Consider the following 7132-nt stretch of genomic DNA (forward strand, 5'->3'; position numbering starts at 1 on the left):
GTCATAACTTGTTTGTCCCCCTACCATCTGGTAGAAGGTTCCGGACGCTCCAGTCGCACACAACAAGACTCCAAAATAGCTTCTTCCCCAGAGCCGTCAAGCTGGTGACGCCCCCACTCCCTCCCATCATTCTATGATCTCTCCTCACTTCTTCCTGTACCCACAATGACTGTACTCCAACACCACTACATACACGACAACTGAGTGTAAGCCGAAATTGTACCTAAAACTGTACTAGTTGTACTATTTATTAATCACCATATTATTTTTGCACTGTTTGCTGAATTACTTTTGCACTGTTTTTGTCCTGTTTGTATGCTTTTCTCTGTTTGTGCATTTGCACAATTTCTGACAATTGTGCACTGGCACCATACTGTTGTTTATACTGTTATTGTTATTGTATTTCTGTCTATTGTCTTGTCAGCTCTTATATTTATATATTGCACCTGAGAGACTAATGAGAAACACTTTTCACTACACTATGCACCTGTGTAAGTATAATGACAAATAAAGATGAATTTTATTGAATTGAATTGAATATAAGTGTTCTGGACCAACAAGCCAAACAAAATGTATGAAACACAGGGCATCAGTGCATCATTCCACTGGAACAATGTAGTTCCCTAACACTTCACGTGCCTCTAGGTCACAATACAAGCTTGAAGAGTACCAATTCAGTGTGTTTTGTCCAATCTAGCTCAACATGTACTTACCTACAGTAAGCATGCCAAAACTCTCATTTCCGATAACCACTTTCCATGAAAATACAGTCAATGATCAATATGCCCAGCTTCATAAAGTAATCTGGACTTTCATGAAATCCTTCCTGGTACCCATTAAAGTACAGAAATGGTATTATATAAATGGTTTAGAATAAAAACTATAGATCTCTGTTTAAACACCAAATGTCCATACCCTTAACAGTGGCATCTACAGTTGGTTAAAAGTAGACTCTAGTAGGCGAATTGCTCTAGATTTGAACAGCCCTCTGACCAAAGCTATGTTTCTTTCGGGGGGGGGGGTTTGTAATCAAAAGTCGGAAAGAACAAATCAGTACAATCCACTCGCATTACAGTGGAGAATACGAATCACTCAGAATTCAGGCTGGAGAGCTTTTGTCACAGCTTTTATTTGTGCAGGGACAGTGAGTAAATGAAAACTGCTAAAGTCATTGTTCACATGCTATTAGACCCACCACTGTGTTATTTTTTCTCCCTGGGAGCGTGGTGAGAGAAACCTGGGCTCAGGCTGGGGAAACGTATTCCTAATTACAAAGCACTTTGTTACAATGCTTTTTCTAATATTAAGCTTCTTTACCCTGTCTCCCTGCTACATTAAATCCTATTAAAATCGCCGTTTTCTATAGCAAATATGATGCTTGACTCCTATGAAGCACAAATATCAAATGAATCTATTGTGTATTCACAAAGGGACAGCACTGAGTGCAGTGCAGCTACAGTACCCCACTCAGTCCTGAGCTTTCTTTAATACAGCATGTCTTTCAAACAACAGCTCAGAGAAAGTTGACATACAGTACAATGGTAATAAGGTATAGCTGCTGAAAAACTGCAATGCATATTCCAGTTCCAACATTTCAATTTTTTGCATTGTTCAGCACGTGTGAAAACTATAAATAAAAAAAAATGATTCAGAACAAACCCCATTATGATCTTCAGCTCAGTGTCAAATATTCCATCTTTAAGGTATAATCTGGATTATGTACGAGCATTACACATACAAGTAGAGTATACAATAAAACTAAAAATACGGTATTCTAAACTTGGCTACCCATTAAAGTCCATTTTTTGAGACTGTTAAATACTTGCAAAATAGATCTTGAGTTCCTATCTTGACCTCACATTTAGATATTAGTTTAAGCCTGCTTTAGTTTTCTAGAAAAAAAAAAGAGACAATGTTAAGACAAGCCTCTTAAGCCCATTAGCCTTATAATTCATACATCTTGGCAAATATTATTTAACACTGTCAGAAATCACAAAGCGGGTTTGGCTGCCAAGCAAATAGTGGGTGTTGCTTTAAGCTCCACTAAATGCTCACAGCAGGAAAACATTTTTAAAATGAAAGTATGACCCAGCAAGTGGCCACATGTACAGAATTTGTTTATTGGTTCCTGTCCTGTGATGAACACCCAGTTTAATTGCCTGAAGAAAATAAGCTGTAAACATATCCATCAAGACCAAACTCCACGAACTTTCTAATGGGCTTCTGTATTATCTTTTTTCTTTTCGACTGTTACTGGGAACAGCTTCTCTACAAATCTCTGTGCTTGACAGTGACATCCTCTAAGAAATGTATCACATGTTTCAGTGCACACTCAGTATAAAAGTATGTTTAGATTGCAAGAGAAAAATTACAGTACAAATGAACCTTTACCCAAGCATATCATTTAAGAGGAATTTCAGCATGGTACCTGGGATTGCTGGTTATCTCTTGTCATTCATTCTGAGCCAAATAAACCCATGTCTCTTGTAAAATTGCAAGGAAATTAAACAATGTAATCTGTAGTGTCTTGTTTGATGCATTTCCGTGCATGGTGCCGAGGACAATTTTTGATTTAATATATCAAAAAAATATTTTTACACTTATGAACTAGTTTCTAATGTAAGAATTGCTTAGAAAGTGGACTGTAACTGACAACACCCAAGCCATAGAAACTAATGTTATAATTAAAATAACAATTCTCTGCTATTTTAACTGATTAAGAAATCATGTACATGTGAACATTTCTTTGTTGTGTCAGTTCATAAAGGCCTTCTCAGAATAATCTAGCACCATACACACTTTTGAAACAAAAAACAAGTTTTTAAAGCGCAAAAAACAATCTAACAAGCTGGTCCTTCACAAAATGGATCTTAAAATACCAAGCCATGTTAGATTTTAGTTAGCAGCCAGTAATACAATAAATGCACATCCATAAAAAGGATAAATTCTCCCATTTTGCATTCATAAAACATTACCAGCTGCAAATTTAATTACTCTCTTATGAATTCTCCAGTTGTATTAATCATTTCTTTTTCCTACACCTTGTCTCTCTGTTGTTGTAAACACATCTTGGTTTCCAATAAACCAAATATATAATGTTAAACCACCCAGGATAAAACAGAAATGCAGTTAACATTAGACTAAGAAAATAACAAAAATGCTGAAGAAGTTAATTGAAAGGGTATTATTTTTGTTTATATTTTCATCTAAAATTCTGTATTAATATAAAATAGTTGCTTTCTAAAATAGAGATTCCCAATAGAGCTCTTTATATATATTGTATGTACTGTATACAGATAAGGGTTCAAACAGATATGAAAGAACACATAAAAAAATAGCATTCACATATACTGTGGCATTTAAATGACCACAAAACTCAGAGAATATATAGCAGTGAGTCTAACAGAACTCCATACTCACGCATTCAAGCATACATGTTGAATAAAAAATATTTGGTTCTATGAACATGTTTCTTCAGGTGAAAAAAAAAAGAAGTGACATACTCATATAAACATATTTTACGTGTTTAAACATGTAGGAAAATTCATCCCTCCAGTGTTTTTTTTTTTAATTTATAGTAGTACTCATGGTGTCACTACTTCTTTCCAGTGCATTGTTTTGTAAAATTAAGAAGAAACAGTAAGCAAATGAACCTGGACCTGTGGGTTTTCAGATAAACACCTGCCATGTGATGACTAAATGTGTGTTCATTAGCAAAGACAATTCACCATGTGCCTGACCCTTTCCTGTTTCCTATCTCTCTGTTCAGTTCTCACAGTACACACTGCATTCATCACCTAAGGTAAATTACTATAGGTACAGCTGACAGTTTACCCACACCAATTAATGATAGGAATTCTTACGTGCTTCATAGCCTTGCTGCTAGAATGACTTTGTTTTTTTTTTTGTAAAACAAAAGGGCTGAAGATCAGAGCTGCACAAATATACAAACTACACAAAGGCACAGTAACGCACAAGTTATAAACTAAGACATAAGCGAGGCCGTGTTAGCTACAAAAAAAAAACTTCTACAGCTTTAAAAAGAACAACATCTACTCCACGCCAATAAGGACTTGTTCAAGAACGTGCACACCTGCATTCTTCTAAATGTTATTGTTGGGTGTTGTTTCATGCTACTTCTTCTTTACTTTCCATCTGTTCACAAATGTGAAATAATCGCCCTAAATTAGCGGACGCATTGCAGGTAAAAATTATCTTCCACCTCCACAATTGACAATTAAATGCTTCAGCCCCGAAAAAAAAATATTTCTTTAAAAAGTGACTGCTTAAAAACAAGAACTGTGATGCTTAAATAACTACCCACCCTTCTAATTAAGAATGCCATATGCTAGTTTTGTGTGTGGGGGGGGAAAAGCCCGTGCAATATTATTTGAGAGTAGGCAACTTTCTTGTTCACATTGAGCGAACTCCCTATCCCTGTTTAACGAATTCTTGCCTTTGAAATTGATCTTCTCCTTTCGCCAGATCACACAGCCCTGCTTTTGAAGTTACTGATTTATTGGCAGGGTGCTTCTTAAAACCCCAGATGGGCACTGCGAGTTCAGAATCACGGAGCTCCGTTTGCAAAGGCAGACTATAGCGGATAGTGTGCGGAGCGAGTACCCGTTCATATTTGCAGTGCAGTGGCGGTGCGAGAAATAATACATGCTATCGCCTCTGTATGTTTATTTTTTTCCTCTGAAAATGTTAGTGCATATTAAGTTAAAATGTTTCGAGACACTTACCGAATCTTCTTGATGGCTTCTTCTACGTGGTGCATAGGACAAGAACCAATACGAAACGAGAGGGGGAAAATGATCGGGTGTTTTTTTTTTTCTGTTTATTTCTGTTGCTCTCAAGGACGAGGTGAAATCCCTTTGCTGGTCATCAGGCGGCTTCAGAGACAAACAATATGAGAGCAAATAACAAAAGGCAAAGAGACTGGAAACAATGGGGGAGGAGAAGGACAATAAAAATAAAAACCTTTCTCTGGAGACCAGTAACCCTAGCATCCAAAGAGTCCCGGACTTATTTAGTTCTTGTCAGAGACCCTTTTTAGGACAACCTACTGTATATTTCCTTCCTGGAACTTGGGTGTTTGTGAGTCCAAAAGAAGATTTTTTTTTCTATTATATAGCAGAGTGCGTGGTGCAACACGAGTCAAAGGCGATAGGTAACAGGACACAGTAAACAAGGCTCTAAAGATGTGAAACGAGAGGGGGGGAGGAGGTTTTCCTTGTCCTTTTCTGTTACACAGTTCGCAGATTACCTCGGAAGCGCTATACCAATACAGGAATCTCTGCGAGTCTCCCCTCCCGTACGGGAGGGCAACATCTCTTGAGACTTTGTCATGTATGTGCAGGTTTCAGTAGCTAACCTAAAAGGAGAAAGAGAAACGCGACCGCGGGTGGCACGTAGAAATAAACTGGCCACATATGTCAGTATTTGAAAGAACCGAGGACCCACTTTATTTTCCGCTCTTCATCGTCCTTAGATGCTCTTGTACGTCCCTCTCTTAAAATACACTCATTGCGATGTCCGGAGTGGATAGCCCTCATGTGTTAATACAGTGCCCATGAAATGCTGCGCCTCTTAAATGTCAAGACCAATTACTGGGATGTCACTCCAAATTCCCTTTCCCTTTTCGGCGTTGAAAACCCTCTGTTTAAAAATGCAGTTTGCGGTATGCTCATGATTTCGCATGGACTTTAGGTTTAAATAAGTGAGAAGCGAACTGTGTGAAAGTGCTGGCTGTACCTGGTCGTGGAGTACGAGACAGCCCCAGGTGTTAATGTGTACTCGCACGCTCCTGTCTCTATAATTGGATCGGGGCATTCATGAATGTTTTCCCGAATGCTTATGATGGCTTATTTGTTCTAATTTACTCGTCACATCTGTTGAGTTGCACAAGCTATCATTGCAGTGTAGCGCTAATTTCTCCGTATCTCATCTGGACTTCCTCGTAGACGCCTGTGAACGTGGCAGTGGGCTCGTTTCAACTCCACTGTTAAGTTCCTTTTTTTTTTTGTCTTCTTTTGCAGGTTGAGACGGTTTACCAACTGCAGAAATAGCAAATAGAATAAGCTGTTACAGTTAACGGCAAAGATGTGCGAAATTGGTTTATTTAGTTAAAGTTACAGCATACAATTAGTGAAACGTTAATTTGTACAAAAAAAATTAAAACGGTCCTGAGAAGCACGCAAAATACTTATTATATTAATCTGTACATACAGCTGGATGGATGGTTACACCCAGTAACCTGGTATGTGGGTTAGCCAATTCAAAAATACATTTTTTTTGTTTTAGTAGCACTGTACACAGTTATTTAAATGTTTTGTGGGAGTATATTGGAAGGAAAAGAAAAATGTCACCGCGTGAAATGTTTAACAGACCAAATGAAGTTAAAAATAAACTGACATTAAGCTTTAAAATAACTCTTCATACCAAGTTATTTTTTAAAATAAATGATCAAACTAAATATATATTCAGTATATAAACTGAGATCTCCCCCCTTCTGGATATTTCCTGCTGTAAAACTCGATTACACAATATAAATTTTGCTTTTTAATGTGATGTCTGTACAGTAAAAAAAGATGTTATCTCAAATAATTTTTTTGCGATGGCATATCACTTAACTTCAGGGACAACACCCTGCTCCCTGTTGTTAGTATATTTATAAAGTGCGCTAGAATGAATACTATTGTGCAGACCCTTAGTCACCTTACATGTCTATCCTGGGGCGGAATCTCTAATATTGTAGGAAAAGTCAGGTTCTTCACAAATTTTCCACAAAAGAAGAATTCAGCAGTTATGAGACTCGAGTGCATCTATCATTTTTTTAACTTTAGCAGTTTCAAAATTACTTTTATTATAATTGTGTTCTGTTCAGGCTTTGGAGAAATTTAAAACGCCTTTTCATTTTGTACCAATTGACTTGTTTGTTTGTAAGTGAGCAACAACAGTTGTATCACATTTAACACTTCAGTTTTTTTCCCCACTATGGTAAAATAATTGTTCTCACCTACAAAACCTAATTTCTGCTTCTTCCAAGGCCAATAATATAACATAGACATGAAGCGTCTTTATGCTCGTGTTGGCTTTTAAAACACATCTGTAAAATTTCTGAGTTGTA

General features: G+C 37.1%; 1 protein-coding gene across 2 annotated transcripts in view; it reads right to left on the reverse strand.

Moving 5' to 3' along the window:
- Positions 1-5314, reverse strand: part of sox5 (SRY-box transcription factor 5) — a 330663-nt gene extending 325349 nt beyond the window's left edge. For both annotated transcript variants that reach the window (XM_015352122.2, XM_015352121.2), the window contains exon 1: positions 4746-5314. The gene's annotated coding sequence lies outside the window, so the exon portion shown is untranslated. The remainder of the gene's footprint in view (positions 1-4745) is intronic.
- Between the last annotated feature and the right edge of the window lie 1818 nt (positions 5315-7132).

Source organism: Lepisosteus oculatus, chromosome 7 (assembly GCF_040954835.1).
Source record: "Lepisosteus oculatus isolate fLepOcu1 chromosome 7, fLepOcu1.hap2, whole genome shotgun sequence".
Lineage (NCBI taxonomy): Eukaryota > Metazoa > Chordata > Actinopteri > Semionotiformes > Lepisosteidae > Lepisosteus > Lepisosteus oculatus.